The 19,582-nt window shown below is 40.7% G+C and overlaps 1 protein-coding gene across 5 annotated transcripts in view; it reads right to left on the bottom strand.

The window, feature by feature from the left end:
• Positions 1–19,353, bottom strand: part of LOC112109822 (ZZ-type zinc finger-containing protein 3) — a 97,588-nt gene extending 78,235 nt beyond the window's left edge. For all 5 annotated transcript variants that reach the window (XM_024204492.3, XM_024204493.3, XM_024204496.3 and 2 more), the window contains exon 1: positions 19,260–19,353. The gene's annotated coding sequence lies outside the window, so the exon portion shown is untranslated. The remainder of the gene's footprint in view (positions 1–19,259) is intronic.
• Positions 19,354–19,582: the final 229 nt, after the last annotated feature.

Raw genomic sequence — 19,582 nt, 5'->3', positions numbered from 1 at the left:
AATGGGGGCAGGGGTCCCGGGGGGAGCAGTCAGGAAGGAGGGGGGGTTGGATGGGGCAGCAGGGGGCAGGGGTTCCGGGGGCAGTCAGGGGACAGGGAGCAGGGGTGGTTGGATGGGGCAGGAGTCTGGGGGGGGCATCAGGAATGAGAGGAGGGGTTGGATGGGGCAGCGGGGATCTGGAGGCGGTCAGGGGACAGGGAGCAGGGGGTGTGGATGGGGCAGGGCCCGAGGGGGGGTGCCCTTCAGGGAATGGGGGGGTTGGATGGGGCAGGAGTCCGGGGCAGGGGGGCAGATAGGAGGTGGGGGCCGGGCCACAACCCCCTCCCCTAACCGACCCTCCATACAATTTACGAAACCAACGTGGCCCTCAGGCCAAAAAGTTTGCCTGCCCCTGCACTATTGCATATCTTTAAGCCCTAATTCTTTTAATGTTCAGGACCATGTATTTGAATTGGACCGACTAGAATTAACACACTGGCTTTTCATACACCAAACCTACATTTCAATTCTCAGACCCTCGAGAAGAGCATCTTGTACTAGAAAAGTGAAGTAAATGTATTTCTTTACTCTTTGCAAAACTGTATTTAGTGCCATGCTTATACTATTACAAACAATATTCTAATTTGTTAATATCTGTTGTGATATAGGAATTATCCAACCAAATCAGATGAATGGTCCATCATTTTCAAGATGATGTCTCAAAAAGTGACCAATATAATTTATTTCAAAGAAAAGTGTTTATAACAATAATAACCCCCCACACTCATTTAGACAAATATGCAATAGCATACCTATAGAGATGTTTCTTTCTAATTCCTGGAAGTTAGTAAAATCATCCCTTGTGCCAGTCACTAAGTTTTATCCTAGCAAGTGTAACTGTGAATATTACTCATACAAGTGTCCAATATTTTTTAAGCCCACAAAGCTCATGCCTAAATAATACCTTTTGGAAATAACTTCCACAGGCTAATTTTGCATTATGAAGAAAATATTTCTAGGTGTTTTATAAATATAATTTTTAAAAACATTTTTACATCTAATTTGCCTGGTACTGAAGTAAGGCTCACTGATTTATCATTCCCAGGATCAGCTAGCTCACTTAAAAAAACAAAAACTCAGGGCTTGTCTACTTTACAGCGCTGCAACTTTCTCGCTCAGGAGGGTGAAACACACTCCCGAGCGCTGCAATTTTCAGTGCTGTTACGTGGCAGTGTAGACAGTGCACTAGCGCTGGTAGCCATGCCCCCAGCACTGGTAGCTGTGCCCCTCAGGGAGGTGGTTGTTTTAGAGCGCTGGAAGAGCTGTGCCGTGACTACACAAGCCATGTTAAAGCATGCCACGGCAGCACTTTAACATTGCCAAGCCCTTATTTTTCTTAAATTAGAACTCAAATTCCACCACCACCCAAATTCCCAGTGATAAGTTGTTCTTTTGTCCCCCCTTCATACAGGTAAATGTATCCTCCCATTGGATGGAGTTTTGCACTCCCCACTCCTCTGAAATTGTCTGCCTGCCAAAGTTCCAGCTGAAATTTTCCCCAAGCAAATAACTTAATATTTTAAATTATATACATGGCAGATTATTGTGCCACTGGCTTGCGCATACCGATTCAAAAATGATTGTCCAGCACGTCCCTTGAATTCAGTGAAAAGTCACCCTTGCTCCAACCCTTTCTGATGGCATTAATGATTATTACAACATACTGCATTCTCTGCCTGATGAGACTCCTACCAGAACAGCTGTGATTGCACTCGCTCTTCCAGGTCAATCTTGACTTTTAGGATATTGTTCTCTGGCCCTTATGTTGCCTAGTGAAAGGGGTCAGGAGTGACAGCATGCCTAGGCAACCTGATCTATCAGGGAGAACATTATGTCCAGGAATTATAAAATTTCTTGCACACTAGGGCAATGAGGAGACTATTTTTTAGCTTGTGAGGTGGTCTTGGTGATATACTCCTTCAACAAATGGACTGTCTCCAATGCGTAGAAGATAGCTCAGCGGTATATCTGACGTTGTCTCAGAGTCAAAGCACTCTTTTTCCCAATAGCTTACAAAACCCATATTCTTCAGAAGGGGCACCTTTAATTCCACTGAATCTCCCCAGAAGGATTTTATCTCCCATGATTCACACCTCAGACATGTGACTGCCATCATGCACTCTCATCAGGAGGGGATAGTGTAGTGTATCATTGGAGATGCAGTCCAACCAGGGAGCCTAGCCTATAGAGGAGAATGGGCAAATTACTACTCCAATAATCATCATGATGGCATTTCAGAATTGAAGTATTTCAGTTTTCTATTTTTTTGCTGAAAAAATCAAAATTTCTCCATCTCTATTAATTACTAATGTTTTAGCAGATTTTGTTGCTCCATTGTTTTCCTTTGACAATATTTTTGTATCGTTTCCAGTAGTTAAAGTCATCATACTAAGCTTTTCAATCCTTCAAATACATTTAGGTCACATGTAAATCTTGGCATTTAAGAGTAACAGGAACTCAACTGTTCCTCTTCCCCAAAAAAATACTGGGTAAGGTTAGGAAGTCTGAACTGTGGTATACAATTCTTAGTCCATACATAGTAAAGTAAGGAGTTAGAAGTAAGCAAGCCTGCAGTAAAACTCTAAATACATAACAATACTGGGTAGGTGCTAGATAGCACTAATTATCAACACGTCCTGTAGGATGGCATTTCATTAGCATTCTACAGAGTTGTGTAGCTTCTGAGCAATGCTTTAATCTAAAAATTTCAAACAAGACTATTTATTTTCAAATCATGAATTATGACATAAGGTAGGCCTCCACTCACATTGCCTAAATGGAATTATTTAATATCCTGACAAATTTATTACTATGGTGTCACAAAACAGCAGAATTTACACACTGATGACAGCCATCAAGACAATTCTGCCAATAATCTTTTAAGTCCATCAGCACTCAAAGGACCATAAAGAATCACACTGAAGTGGGAGTGACAGGATTGCTTCTAATGCTGTTTCACAGACAGGTCTTTTTCAAAGATACTTTAATAGAAAACAAAATGGAAAGGATTGTTTTCTATTTTGCTTTGAATGTGAACAATCTTTTTTCTAGTAGGGAAAATATGCTTGCTTGTGGAAAAACTGATGTATATATAATTTACTATTTTTGCAAATTGCATTTTAAAAATGATCACTTTAAAAAAGTCTCAAAGTAGCAACTTTTCGACAAATGTTAACAAAGACACTCAGCATGCCAATATGAAGTAGATAAGCTGTCACTTCAATACTCATGGGGCTTAAAACAAAGTAGTATTGCAGAGGTAACAATTTTTAGAACTCCTCATCCACATCAGGACAGATTCAGTAAAGGAGTCATTATGCAAGTTCATTCTCTCATCTCAGAACATAAAATTAAAACCATCAATAGGACCAAAAAAAAAGTGTTTTTTAAAACAATATCCATCATGGTAAACTTACAAATCCAACCACTATTGAGCATTTTTATTGCAATCACTTTATCATGAGATTATTTCTTGGACATTCATGAAATGACCTTGGACTTCATTTGCCCCTTACTACTGTTTTGTGCCGGTAAGGTGCTAACCCAGTGTTTAAATCTTCCAAAATTAACTCTCTCTTACCACTCCTTCAAACTACACTCCCAGACTCTCTATATATAGCTGTCATCTAGCACCAACCTAACACTTCCTCATCCTCCTGCCCGATTTTGATTCCTGGCCCTCTCTTTTTCAGTACATTCTCTCACCCTTAACGCCACCAATTTCAACTTCTATGTTGATCCCTTAACCTCCACCCTCTTCCCCCTCACCTTATTTAAGCTTTTAGTTTAGATGAACTCTTCCATTCACTGGACCTCATTCTCACTAAACCCTACTCTCTGCATGATCTTTCAATAGTGGGGTTCTCTTTCTCTCTCTCTGACCACTATCAAATTTCCTTCAACATTGTCTGCTCAAGCATAGAAAGGAGCACCACGACACTGAAACAGTCACCATTCATTTCCTTCCTCCATATATACTATCCTCTCTCATCAAGCACTTTCTAAACAAAGTTCTCTAAGTTCCTAGACATTATGCTATATGTAAGCATTCTATCATATTACAATGACCCTTACTGAGAAGATATCTATTGCAACACTGCCCACCTACCCTCCGTCCACTTAGCACACTAGATATTAGCTGTACTTGTTGATTTGTGTATATACACTCAGATTCTCCATGTGTTCCCTTACCTGTTCTTAAATTAGTTGTAATTAGCTATTTTTGCAAAAACTCTTCCTCGTTTCCCAATTATCCAAATTTCTTTATTTTTCTTGTCAGACAGATTTTGTAAAAAAGTTAATTATCTCAACTATTTTGAGTTATTCATTTCATACCTGTCTCCTCATTTATGAATGGCCTAATAATTTCGCTCTATTTGTTCAGTTTACTCTGACATATTTTCAAAAGCCCTATCTACTTATGTTGTCACAGTGACACAACAAACAAAAGATAAGTTAGAACACCAAGGCCCATAATCGTGCCAGACAACTAAGAGACAGCAAGGGAAGACTTGCAGCATAGACAGTTTCTTAATAACTTGTATTCTATTTTCCTTACTACTTGGCATTTCTATATACTCACATTGCGGAATATTAATGTTTTTCTTCTTTTTTTGTTTCAGAACATCTCCATCTTCTGCCTTACTTTCTATAGCCTCACCTAGGTTAGGTTTTTTCCCTGAACAAATTTCCACAGTGTTAGCAATGGTAGAAGCTGAAGTATACACAAGGTACTAGTGCTTTAGCTACTATGTCAATGACAGGTTTAGTTGATACACTTGTCAAAACACCAGCAACTAGAGCAGGGGTGGGCAAACTACGGCTCGCAGGCCGAATCCGGCCTGTCAGGGCTTTGGATCTGGTCCACGGGATTGCCACCCCCATGACACCGCAGGCCCCGCGCTGCTCCCGGAAGCGGCCGGCACCACGTCTCTGCGGCCCCTGCGGGGCGGGGGCAGATAGTTCCATGCGCTGCCCTCACCTACAGGCGCCTCCCGCCACAGCTCCCATTGGCCGGGAACAGGGATCCGCGGCCAATGGGAGCTTCAGGGGAGGTACACACAGGCAAGTGCAGCGCGCGGAGCCCTCTGTCCCCCGCCTTCCCCCGGGGCTGCAGGGACATGGTGCCGGCCGCTTGCGGGAACAGCGCAGGGCCAGGGCAGACAGGCAGGGAGCCTGCCCTGGCCCCGGTGTGTGCCGCTACCACCCCGGAGCCACTCCATGTAAGCAGCGCCGGGCCGGAGCTCGTACCCTGTACCCCTCCTGCACCCCAACTCCCTGCCCCCCACACCCTGCTTGCACCCCACACCCCTGCTGCACCCCAACCCCCTGCCCTGAGCCCCCTGCCACACCCCGCACCCCAATCCCCTCCTGTACCCGCACCCCTCCTGCACCCTAAGCCCCTGCCCTGAGCCCCCTCCCTGCACCCTTGCCCTGAGCCCCCTCCTGCACTCCGCACCCTCTCCTGCACCCCAACCCCCTTCCCTGAGCCCCCTCGTATAGCCCACACCCCTCCTCTGTCCCAAAACCTTGCCCTGAGCCCCTTCTTGCACACCGCACCCCTCCCACACCCCAACCCCCTGCCCCAGCCCTACATTCATGGCCCTGCATGCAATTTCCCCACCCAGATGTGGCCCTTGGGCCAAAAAGTTTGCACACCCCTGAGCTAGAGCCTGTTCTACAATAGCACTCCTACCAAAACTGCAAGAACGCACCAGAACTCACGAGTTAAATGACAACTCACTTTCTCCTTTCTCCAATCTTTTAGAAGCCCAACTCTATTCTGCCAGTTTTAATCTTTAAAATAATAAATAAATAATAATAAATCTCTTATTATAGCACTCACTGGCTATGGTATAATTTTTTTGTAATTTCATTGGCCTTGATAAAATAACCAAGTGCCAACCATGGTCATGTTTTAACAAATCACTGATTAAAGCACTTACATTTTTCATGTACATTTTACATAATGAGGTTGGAAAATTCAGACTTCACAGCCAGGATTCCAAGTCACAGATTTTCCTAAATTGTACACAACATAGATTTTCATATGTCAAGAGGCACTTCCGCTTTTTTTATTTTTCAAGGCTTATCTTGTTTGTTCTTCTCTTGGCTACTCTAAGGATACACTAAATGATAATTTTATCAAAATGGAAGGAGGACAATCAGGTACCTTCGTATTTTAATAAATATTTGTTTAAAAAGAAAAAAGAAAACTATTGGCCAGCCCAGCTATATTTCGCAGCACAATGAAGTGCCACGCAGAGTATGCTAATCCAGCACCCTAACTGATCTCAGGCAAGAAGGGCTGGATGCGCCATAAGAAGAGAGATATGCCTGACATAAAATACGTACCAAGTAGCTTTAAACAAAACCATTATTCTGGGCCTAAATACAGTTTTATAAAACATATTCATTTATTTTCAGGAGTAAAAAAACCTGTTGAAATAAATATTTCAACATTCCCTTAAAGTTTTTGGAAACAATATACTGTACCATTACGCTAGTGCACAAGAACCAGAATGTGAAAACAGACTAGAAGGACACCAGTCTCGTTTCACTGTCTAGGTAAGTAAACTGTCTGCATAAAGTCCTGCCCAAACTAAGGATGGAACAGAAGCATAATTTTCCTGATCAGTGTGTTTAAAGATTTATTTTTAACTATATGAATTATATTGTGCTACAGTGTAGTCCCCCTAAAATTCTGATCCTGCAGTTGTCAATACATATGCAAACCTCTGTGCCTGCAGAGCTCCATGTGGGGTGCAGGGTGGTCCAACTGTAGGATGTCTTCTGAGCATCTCCTCACAAATGCTGGCACGGGGGGATGCCAGAGGCAGAGCCAAAGCATGTTGCACTGTACAGATTCTGGACAGCACCTGTAGGCAGATGGGGACAGACTGCCATAATTCAGACAGCCCCTGTGGGATGTCTAAACTACCCGAGGGGCTACTCTGTCTGCTATAACAGCCTGAAATTCAGACTTAAAGCTACTATAACCCTCACTCCCCATGAGCTCTGTACACAGCCCCTGAGAGGCTCAAGATTTCTAATTTGGCAATATCGCTTTAAAATTCATAACGTAAAGAAGGCAGCCAAATTTTGGTCCAAGTTGTATTTTGTAAAGCTGCAAAAAACCTGATGTTTGCTCCCTTTTTACTTAGTTCTTACAGATGAATACGTTTATTATTATTTTGTGAAGTACAAATTCTGTGAAGACTTTTCTCTTTTGAATCCTTTAGTTGTACAGGACTAATTATGGAAGATGCTTATTTTTTCTAGTCTGGACATTATTTGTTTCAGCAATTTCATGAGGTTGGCATAGCAACTATTAATGAAAACCTTTACATTATAAACTTGGGAATAACTCCTAAAGAAATTAAAAAGTCACTGTAACCTCTTTTGGATTAATTTGCTTTTATTAGTCTATGGTTGGTATAAAATATTCTATTGCGGAAGAACACGATGTTATTTTAGATGCACATCTAAAACTATAGTCAAGTATTTATGGAGTAAAACTGTCAAGTAAAAAGCTTAGAGAGCCCAGTGTTGCTAATGTTTCTTTTCTGGTTCACTTACAACTGAGCCCAAGGCATAAAAAAAGAAACAGCATCTGAGGAAGCCTTGTTTGCCCATTTTAAAGTGCAAGTCCTTTCCAAATACTGTAAGAGAAAAAGTTTAAAATTTCTATGCCAAACTCAGGTTTTCCTCTTTCTTAATTCCTCTGAAGAGCTGGCATCATGTATTAAGGCAAGCGAGCCTTAGCCTGACAGATTTCATTTACATGCCATTCCTCAGCTTTGAGCTTACACTTCAATGTTGTAAGGCTCATGACTGTAGATCAGTGGTGGGCAACCTGCGGGCTGCACGCAGCCTCTCAGGGTACTCCGCTGGCAGGCTGCCAGACAGTTTGTTTAAATTTGCGTGGCTGCCCGCAGCTCCCAGTGGCCGTGGTTCGCCGTTCCCGGCCAATGGGAGCTGCAGGAAGCAGCGCAGGCACGTGCTAGCCGCCATTTCCCACAGCTCCCATTGGCCGGGAACAGCGAACCACAGCCACTGGGAGCTGCGGGCAGCCGTGCAAATGTAAACAAACTGTCTGGCGGCCTGCCAGCAGATTACCCTGATGGGCCGCAGGTTGCCCACCACTGCTGTAGATGTACCAAAAGCCAGAATTTTATGTAGTTATTCCTAATTATACAACCACTTGATAATATTCTATAGCTTTACAATGTTTTATTCGTGCTCAAACATTATTTTTTGTAATGTATGGATCAATTAAATTACAAACTATATTTTTGTACTATTTGTCTTTTTAAAAAATGTGAAAATTTAGAAGTTGGAAGAGATTTGAGTGGTTTGGGAAAGTACATCTACGATCCTTCCAGAAAAAAAAAAAAAGTCTATTCATCTCCATAACATAAAGTTGCTTAGTTATGAATATAACTTGGCTAGATATTTTATTCCAGGAGTGATGGCTAGAGTAGAAACCCAAAGAGTTAAGGTATGGAAATGTAAATCAAATGAGTCTTCATAAATCATTTTCACCTAATCAGGGATCACAAACACTAAAATACATTAATCATAAATGTATGCTTATTGTTGAGTATTACTACAGGGCAGAGTTAAAGCTGTGGAAATATGCAGTTGAGATATTTGGATATCTATCTAGCTAAGCTTATGTCTGTTACAATTGGAGGTGTGATTTTCACCATGCGTAGGCACACCCACTCTAGCTTTAATATAACTAAATTGCCAAAAATAGCACTGAAGACACATTGGAGTGAGCTTCAGCACAGGGTAGGAAGGCAAGTACAAACCCAGGGTCCCAGGAGCACTTGTACAGCCTGTGCTGAAGCCCATGCCGCTGTACCTTCACTGTTTTTAGCCACTCTAGCTAGATTAAACCTAGCCTAGCATGGATCTGTCTACCCAAGAGGCAATCACATCTCTGACTCCAGGATAGACATACTATTAGATACTTATATAGCTCTCATCATGGTAGTATCTGAGAATATCACAATATTTTAGGTAGTTATGCTTACAACACACCTGTGAAATAAGGAAGTATTATAATCCCCATTTGACAGATGGGGAACTGAGGCAGTGAGAGAGTAAGTGATTTACCTATGGACACACGAGAAGTCTGTAGCACATTAGAGAACTGAACCAGGGTCTTCTATGGCCCCAGTTAGTATCCTAGGCAGTAGAACATCCTTCCTTTCATACCTTAACACGTTTGGATCTTTAAGTTTAACCTTGAACTTCTTGGATTTGTAATATTTGTTATTGGGATAATTACAATAACCCTGTAAATTTTTTTTAACCTCAATCACTGATATGGACTCTCAGCTTTAATGTAATTTTTTAAAATATTTTTAATATTTAAATTTTTAAAAAATAAATAAAGAATAAATCTTGCAAACTTTGAGGTATATTTCTTAATTTGTTACTTAAAAATATGTTCGAGTCTTTTATCCACCCATATACTTCTTGATGGAAAAATACTGAAGTTTTTCCACTAGTGGCTTGTTACTTTTATAGAAAATTCATATTATAAAGAAAATGTAAAGTGCACAATGAATAGGAATGTAAAGTACAAAAAACCTCTGCCCAAGAGCATGGCGAAGATTCTTCCTTAGCTACTGAGAGCCAATAAGCACAAGCTTAAAATAAAAAAGATGTTCAACATTCAATAATATTAGAAAAACAGGAAGCAAACCACAGTGCTTTAGTTGTTTTGTTAAAAACCATTATTTAAGGCAGAGAAATTGAATCAATCATCCTTAATAGCAGAAAAGAAAATTAACAGCTGGTCATATCAGAGTGGAGTTCTTCTGCAAGCACACTAAAATATTGTATTAAAATAACTCCATTCATTACTTTGAAATAAATACTTGGAATTACACAGAAAAGAATTCTGCCCACAATCTCACAACACTATTTTGTACTTAAATGTATTTCCATTTTTCTCCCATTCCACTGGAAAAGGGGTGGGGGGAAGCAACTCAAGATCCTTTTTTTCAAATGGGCTATCTGAACACACATTATATTATTGTGAGCCTAGAGGAAAGGTGCCCCCAGCATATAAACATATTTCAACTGAGGCAAGACAAAGTAGTAGTCTGCATTTGACTCCCCTGTGAGAAATGATTCTGGGTACTCCTATGCTTTTACAATGAGGCAACAGCAACATCTGTCACTTTTTTTTCAAATCTAAAATTTACAGATTATATCTGTAGATGCCTAGTCACTTTGCCATTCACAGAATAAATTTATTTCTGTGAACCAGAGAGACAAACTCTTCTAACATTAAATGCGAGTCAATAATTCAGCAACTTTTCTAACGTTTTCATATGTGTCAAATACAAATAACCAAGAATTATACTATGTAATTATAGCCTTAAACTTTGGAAATGTTGTTGATTTAAAATATCCACTTGCATTCATGGATGTTAAAAATAGTGGCTTTTCTGACTGGTATAATGTATGTCACAAAATATTTCCTGTCCACTGAACACACATGCTTTGGTGATTATGGGGTCTAACTCATGAAACAAGTCTGAATACATGTACTTCATTAGTTTATTACCATACTGAACACTGAAGTATTCTTGGATGGATATACTACTTATACATTTATTTGGGAATTCATAAAAAAATTATATGCATTATGCATGCTCCCAATGCTTTTCGGTGATTTTTTAATATGAATTATATTTGCTTCATTGTTTTGTTTTTTACTGTTTCTTTGTTTTGCTCTATTTTACAAAACTTAGTATGTCGAGTACACAGCCCTTGTTTTTTCAAGTGATATGAAAAATAGCCTTTAAGAGCAAAGAAACAAATGAAACTAGCAAAGAATACTCCTTTTGTTTTCAGGGGCCTCAGACCCTCAGCCACATTGTTATCCAAAGCAAACCATAGCTTTTTTTTTTCCTGACCACCATACATGTTATCACTAAACTTCTCAAAATGTAAATCTCTACATCAATTTTTTTGCAAAACATAATAATGAAATTAGTTAATCCACCTGACCAGCCTCAGCTAGTAAAGTATGTTCCCACCACAGAAACATTACTGTATCCATATCCTATGCTGTTCCTAACCCTACAGTAGTCACAACATAATTATCCCTAGATGTGCAAAGACTGCTGATTGTTTAATACAATAAACTCTTAGCAGTACTGTTGCAATGTTTACAGGGCGGACAGATGTACACTTTATATGGGGTTATATGGGCAAAAGACAGAGAAGATGAAATGAAAAAGTTCAGCACACATTTAAACATCTGACCACCACGCAACCAGTCAACTTTAAACTTTACTAAGACCAGAATGAGTCTCCCACTCAACAACATTTTTTAAATTAAGACCATCATCAATTTAAAGCCTTTTAGACTGCTGGGAAGTATATGGACTTTGTCCAATGGCTGTACCTGATGTGTTTGTAACACAGTCAACAACGGATTTATTTTATAGCCCCGACTGAGAAAACAACTCTTAAATCCTGTCCGCCTAAGAGTACCTTCCCTTTGGAGATCTGTATGCGTCTACCTTGGATTACACTTGTTTTATGTTTTTCTTTCTACTGAACATCTTTTTGAAAAACAGTTTTGATAGGTGGGCAACAAGTACCCTACAATCTACTTATTGCATCTATGTCACACAATATAACCATTTTCACTATTGTTTTTGCACAGTATTTAGATTTAATAGCCACTGAAGAAATAAATCTACAGAATCAATGGTTGAGTTTGATGTATCTAAAATGCAAAATTCAAGGATATCAATAGTTTATGCCACTCCTGTATTCCTGTTGCATATTCTGACATTTAGAGTTCCAACAGCTTTCTTTTTAAATTAAGCAGAATTCTGGAAGACCATTAATAGAAGTTTGCAATCACTGCAGATCCGGTAGCATCTCAAGGATCGGGGTCAGCAAAAGTTAGTACCTCAAATAGCAACATATTTATCTAATGATGACAAAAAGTTTAGAACAGAAGCTAAGTGCCTCATAGTCTTCCACCACAACCTACAGATAGATTAATGTGTGGCAGCGATAGGCTTCAGGGGGATCAATCCTACACATACTTCATGCTCGAGACTAAACAATTTGGCCCCTGCCTACATCATTTTCTGATTTCTTAACTCATCTCCCTCACTCCTTTCACATCACTAATGAAGTCGTTCTCATTACCCTCTCTTTTCCTACTCATCTTCATATCTCCTTCAATCTTAATGTGCCAGTCACCTGCAATTTATTCATTCAAATCCTTCCTGAAAATCTCCTTCCAGAAGGTTGACAAATATCGAATCCATGTCAACAAATTCTGTCAACATACTTCTTAGAACAAAACCATTTCCCCCCCCTAAAATTAGCACTCTCTGGATCTCATAGTCCAGGGGTAGGCAACCTATGGCACACGTGCCGAAGGAGGCACGCGAGCTGATTTTCAGTGGTACTCACACGGCCCGGGTCCTGGCCTACCGGTCCGGGAGGCTCTGCATTTTAATTTAATTTTAAATGAAGCTTCTTAAACATTTTAAAAACCTAATTTACTTTACATACAACAATAGTTTAGTTATAAATTATAGATTTATAGAAAGAGACCTTCTAAAAACATTAAAATGTATTACTGGCACGTGAAACCTTAAATTAGAGTGAATAAATTAAGACTCAGCACACCACTTCTGAAAGGTTGCTGTCCCCTGTCCTAGTCCATTCTTGCACTGCATATAATTACTGTGTTATAAGCCAACAGCATATGCTGTGCACTGCTCCAAAGACTGCAATTTCCCTGAGGCAAAGACACTGTTTTATATTTTGTATGGTATTGAACAAGTGACTGCACTCAACAACGATATCATGCATCAGACCAATCTGGAACGTACAGCAGAATAATCAATGAATGAGTGCCCAATAAATAGTGGCAGGAGCCCAAAAAATTCAAGTATTTGGATACAGATGCAGTAGAACCAACATACTTTTAGAGGGCTGGCTTGTGAAGTATCATTTGACTTAAGAATTACTGGAGTTGGTCTTACATTCATCAAGACCTACTATATATTAAAGTATAAAGAAAAAACAACTCTGACTAATGTATGAGACAAAAATAACAGATACTTCACCACTCTCTCAGGATAGCATTTTCTATGTTAAATAAAGAAGTGAATGATGAAACAATGCATTTTAACAGGAAAGTTAATCTGTGGGTGATTTTCTGTTTATGTTGGTGCTGCTCCTATGTTTCTAATTAAGACTGGATGGTGCTGTGGGGGCTGCAAAGTAATAATGAACTTCTGAATCCTGGCAGTCCAGAGTCCTCTCAATTTCACATCCACAAGTAGAGATGAATGATCCCACTGTTGTGGCCTGAGCAGAGCCACTACAAGCATTGAGCCTGAAGCCTTTTCTTTTCTTTTGCTCCTTAAAGTAAAAAACTAGTGTTTTAAGAAAAGCAAAACAGTAAACCATGAGTATACTGAAAAATATAAAACCATAAAAAAATACACTTGCCAAATGACAGAAGACATCTTTTCTGCTTCTCCTCTGTAAGGTAAGACGACCAGATAAAAAGGGGAAAGTTGCAGACCAAAGAGGAATGAACAATGAGAGCTTCTGATTGGTTTCTTTCCTGCCTGAAATCTACAGAGAGAGGAGCTATCCACAGATCTGCACTGGTGCAAAGTAGAGTTCAGAATTTTTTTTTTTTTTAATTGTGCCAATTTAGATAGCATACTGATGGCTGTCAACATGATCAAATACCAAATTCTGGTCAGTTAAACTGACTGCTGTTTTACTCTGGCTTTCAGAGGTAGATACAATGAAAAATTGTAAATATAATAAATAAAATAAAACAAAAACAAAAAACAAACAGCCATAAAAGTACTGCAAGACAAACAAAACAGTAAAATTCTGCAGGCAACTGATTTTCAGTATTTGTAAAAATAATGAGTCCTACAAATGCAGAGTAAAAATAAGTACAGATTCATTCTGAAATATGCATGCCAAATGTAGTCATCAGAAAAACAATTCCCTCTTCTCCCCACCCGCAAGCTGCTTCTCATTTAGTCTGAATTTTAATTTTTCTGTTGTATTCATAAATACTGTAGACTGACTCTGGTTATTTTTGATGAGAATATATATTTTTATTACAAAAAAGTATTCCCACTCACTTCAAATTAATATTTTGATTCTGTCTTAATACATCAAAATTGGATCTCTTTACCATTCAAAATATTTTCTTAATATTGTTCTACTACAGAGATTCTAGTGGACCATACATGGTCTGTAAAACACTTGCTGTGAATAAGGGAGAACCCACTGGTCACATGATACAAGCTTGTCATTTTACCTTATTAAAGACAACTAAAAGGACAAACACTTTTCTAAATATTATTTTCCAGCAATCATTATAGCTGCCATGGGAATATTATAAAATATTAAAAATAGGAAGGAAGGTGGCTTGTGAGACAGAGAACAGGAGAAGGCAATATCTGTATTAAAGTATGGCCCAAAATATAAAAGTTGGACAACTCCTGACAAAATTGGAACGTTCTTAAAATGAACAAAGGAAATGATGAATTCTTCTACATCATTCAAATTCTGCTTTAATGTAAGCGAAAAGGCTTCCGTCACTATTTTTTAGAAATCAGGTTCCCATCAGTTTTAAGATCAAATTCATGTTTTTATTTATGCAATAAAGTTTTAATTTAAGAAACACCTAAAATTCCTTTCAGTGATAGCCCCCGGCTTGGTTGCAGATATAAAAAGAAAACTTCATATCAACAGAAAGGAAACAAATACAAAAGCACTACAGGATTTATGTTCTCAGCATTTGAATCAATGTAAAAATCAAGTAATTTTCTATTATTTTGTTGCTTTACTGATTAATGACTAATTTGCTACCAGGTACAACAAACAAAATGATGATACAGTGTTAAGCCAAAGCAAGCAAGAATATAAAATAGGGTAACTACTGTCACTGTTCAAATGCAAAGAATCCTAACAAACTAATTATGATTAGACAGTAATAGACTGAAGCAGACTTTTGTCAACATGCCATGTTTTGCCCTCACCTTTACTTAGATTACAGATGCCAAAATATGCAACGTAAGTTATATTTTGCTGTACTTCAAACCTCTTCCCAATCTAGGAGCACATACAAACATGATAGGCTGTCCTTCACTCTCCATTAAAATCTTGGGGGTACCCTTAAAAAACATGTTTTGACTTCAGTACCAGAACAGCTTGAACAAGGGTCAACAAAACAACAAAACAAGACAAGAGTGATTTTGGACAGAAATGGTGTAGAAGGAAGAATTATTGAGTTCTTAACTGTACAGTACTGTACTATTTGTTTAAAATCATCATTTTAGTCTAGAAAGTATATTATACAATAGGAAAAAAACCTGTTACTTCAAGTTTAATCCTACTTCTAATAAAGATATTTCAAAATTAATTTAATTTTTTTTTTCCCAAACAGAACACAAATGTTTTATGCAAATAAAAACATAGCAGTGCAAAAGAGTTAGCATACCTGGGCTACCAGAGCCTGGATGTTACAGAAGTCTAGAGATATATTTTAGTGAATCTGATCTTAAAAGTTCTCTTTTATGAAGTCTGCTCTACTGTGAAAGCGACATTTGAAAAGAGAAGCCATGTCTATAGTGCCCTTAAGGCTATAGTTATATAAAACTACCTGTAAAACTTGATTTATAAGCAAGTTCTCATAAGCACAATGCAAGATTGGTGCTAAAGCAAATGCTGCCAACTTGAAAAAACTAATCATCCCAGATGAGTGAGCTTTCCTTACCAAATGAGGGGAGCTACAGCATTAATTTCTACAGAATAAGTCTTTAAAACAAATTATAGCCCTTATAATTGTAAAGATAACCTGCCAAATTTGAACAAAAAGTAAACCAATTAAATGCCACAAAAATGGAGGCTGTGGAAGAAGCAGAGACCTCTAACCAGCTGCCTGAGTACTGTGCGGAGTATAGAAGGAAAAGATGCTCTCTCCCATCTACTTCAGCCAGAATGCTGGTGGAAGGATAGAGTAACAGAGCCTTTCCATCCTTGCAGATGCCAGAAAGCTCTGGGGAATGGGTAGAATAATGAAGAATCCCCCAACTCAATAGCCAGAAGGTTCTGGGAGAGGAATAAGAGAGAAAGCTCCTTCATCCTTTCAGGAAAAAAGAGGATGGTGAAGCTTCAAATTTATTAGACTTTTACTAACCAGAAGCCCATACAAAACAGAACCCCTGAGCAGAGTAGGAAGGAACCCTGGCAGAAATCAGAGCACCTTCCCATTGCTCAGCAGGTGATGTGGCAGAGAAAGTGGAATGGACTAGAGCCTTGTCCCTGGGCCTCCCTGACAAAGACCCAACTCTTCTTTCATATTTAACTCTGAAGTACATTTGGTGTTCTAGGTAAGCGTCTGGTAAATTTTTCAGATTCTGCAAATGTTAAATATCTTCACAGAGAAAATATGATTAAGCTTATTTTTTCCCTTAATAATTACGCTATTTGAAATAGTTAATTACTTAAAGAAATAAACATTTTATAATTAAAGAGACAAAGAAATAATCACCTTAGTTTTTAATCACCTAGAGAGAACTCAGAATGGTGACAATTACAGTATTGTACTAAATTAGTACTACATCGACTTAAAATAGCTATACACCTGGAGGATCATATTAAAAAAGATATTCCTATTTAAGGTCCAGTCTGCTACTACTTATCCACACATAGTTACACCATTCAATAGAATGAAAAGAAATAATTTATTGTGCAAGAGTTGCAAGTTTGGGCCCAGTCTTGGGCTCTAAGACATTTCCTCTTAAAACTACTTATTTTATACAGTCTTGAGGGCTTTTCATTAATTTTGTTGCTCTCAACTGGAGTTGGATCAGACTCTAAGTAACTGGCTCAAAGTCATACTGACAGCGTAGAATCCTGACTTCACTGAAATCAGCTGGAGTTTTGCCATTCACTTCAACAGGGCCCAGATTTCACCAGACATCTGCAGCAGAGCCAGGAAGACCCCAATCTCCAGGCTCTCTGTCTTAGTACCTTGTGAAAATAGTGAACATATTAGCACATACTCTTCTACTTCATAAAATCTGCAAAACTCCTGTCTATTTTTTCACTCCTAGAGTTACAACATCAGTTTTTTGAATAATAGCTATTGCTTCTATTAATTTTAAACAAAGTACTTTAAAAATGCTCAGATTTTTTTATGTAAAATAGAACAATACCAATTTTACTGTATTCAACTTACTTTCTCGGAAACGTATATTTACTTACAAAAAAAACTTTTAAATCATAAGTTACAAATCTACAAACTAATTTGGGGGCATCAGTTCTTGTATAATCAAGTCTTAAAACACATCAGAAGCAAAAACTTCAGAAAGTGAATAATAGTTAATAAGATTAATCTAACATTACAACTAGAAAAACACAAACAAAAAGTGTGTTCTCAAAGGTTTGCCAACTTAGTATTTAATTGGGGCTAGATCATATGCCAGAGTTCCACCTCTGGAAACTTGAGTCCATTTATGTGCACTAAGTTACAAGGTACAGCGAACCTGGTAATAGCAATACAGATCCCAGTGCATGGGTAGTCCCATCATAAAATTAATAGACCACATTTCTCAATAACTGATAATATGCTCCAGAAGTCCAGGCTTAAAGAATTGAGTGTCACATGTGTAGACTATGTAGAAATTTCAGAGCTATATAGCAGTCTAGAACTGTAACAACAAGGGATGTTGCAATTTTAGCGTAGGAGAACTGTCAGGGCGCATTGGGTAACCAGAAGTGAAACGTAACAGGGATGCTACAGGGCAGGAATAGGACCAAATGCAAAAGCCGCGAGGGACCAAGATTAGAAATGCAGGGAGTACTGCAGAGTTGGAATGCTTGGGTGCTACAGAATATTATTATTTTCTTTAATTGCCGATAGTGGCCACAGTGTGCAAGGCACTTTTCAAATATAAGAGAAAGCGTGTTTCAGGTGCTGCAGCACACCACAGTACAGTCACGGGAGGTCATGTCTGCAGTACCTGGCATCACTGTCCATTCTATTTAGACCTTTCTACCTCACCTATCACAACCATGATATTGGCATGCCTGTAAAACAGAAGTGGTGAGGGTGTTACAGGGCACCCTCAGAGGCATCACAGCAGAAACATGCAAGGAGCAGACAAAGCAGTCCTGGGAGCCAGGTCTACACAGGGGAACAGCATTATTATTTGTTCTGATTTCCAGTAGTGACCACAGTGTGCTAGGCACGTTGTAGATATAAGAGATGTGTTTGGGGTGCTTAAGCACGCTGCCCAGAGGATGGCCCAAGGTGCTACAGGATAGGGCATGGTCAGAGTGCAGGAAGTCTGCTTTACCCGAGGACAATGGGAGGTGCTGGGAATAGGCAGGGCTGCATGAGAAAATATAAGGGCACTCCAGGGCAGGGCTATGGGGCAGGCAGACAGCCAGGGACGCTTCGGGACAGACAGCAGGGACTGATAACGGGGGGCACTTGAGGGCAGACAGCAGGCGACGCTGCCGGGGGAACACAAACTGCCAGTGGGCCACAGCGGGTCAGCAAGGGAGATCAGGTCAGCGCCTACTGTGGAGCAGCAACGGTTACCGCACGGGCCCAGCACGCGCTGGTCCGATTCCCCAGGATGCTCAACCCCGCCCCCCGTGTGCCCTGAGGCAGGGAGGGTGCGAGGAGGCTGTTCCCACGGTCCCGGTCCCCGCCCCCTAGACCCCAGGTACCATTACCCAGCAAGCCCAGCGCCGCGCCGCCATCCTGCTGCCGGCCAGCTCCCACGGGAACCACACAGCCTCGCGAGAACTCACTCCCTTTCCCTCCGCCTTGTCTCATACTGTCCCCTCCCACACAGCTGCGCTAGGAATCAACATGGCGGTAGCGCCGCGCACGTGTCCCGGTCCCGCAGCAAACGCCTCGTACTGGCACCCAGCGCGCGCACACGCACATGTACACGCACGCGACGGGAGGGGGGGTAGAGCCGATGCGCACGCGCAAGAGTTGCCTTGCTGCTCCGGTCCCAGGCAGTTGCAATTCGAACGGGGCGCGCGAGCCTCCTCCCCCACGCCCTGGTCACGTGGGAATTTCCCCCTCCATCTGCCCCCCCTCGCGGGCGCCGAATTCAGCATCATCCGGGTCCCCCCTTTCCCTTGTGTCGAGGCCTCACCTGGCTCCCGCTATCTCGCGCGCACGGAGCCCGCCGGCAGAGGAGCCGTTTCACCTGCTCGTTCGCTCCGTGCCGCGCACCAGGCAGCGGCGGCGGCGGCGGCGGCTCCACACAGCGCCTGCTCCCCCCTCAGCGCGGCGGCTCCTTCCGCTTCCTTCCCCTCCCCCCGCTGCAGCGGGGACCCGCTCCCTGCAGCTCCGCCTGCTGGTAGCTGGGGGAGGCGGCCAGCCGCCGCCTACGCTCGCGGGGTGAGGGTCGGCGTTGCCCCGCGGAGCTGGACGCGCCGAGTGACTGTTCTCCCCGAGTAGCGTAGGGGGAAAGTC

The sequence above is a fragment of the Terrapene carolina genome, unplaced genomic scaffold (genome assembly GCF_002925995.2).
Source record: "Terrapene carolina triunguis isolate 2854851 unplaced genomic scaffold, T_m_triunguis-2.0 Scaffold210, whole genome shotgun sequence".
Taxonomy (NCBI): Eukaryota; Metazoa; Chordata; order Testudines; family Emydidae; genus Terrapene; species Terrapene triunguis.
The sequence above is the reverse complement of the archived record's forward strand: the minus strand, read 5'-3'. Positions and strand labels throughout refer to the sequence as shown.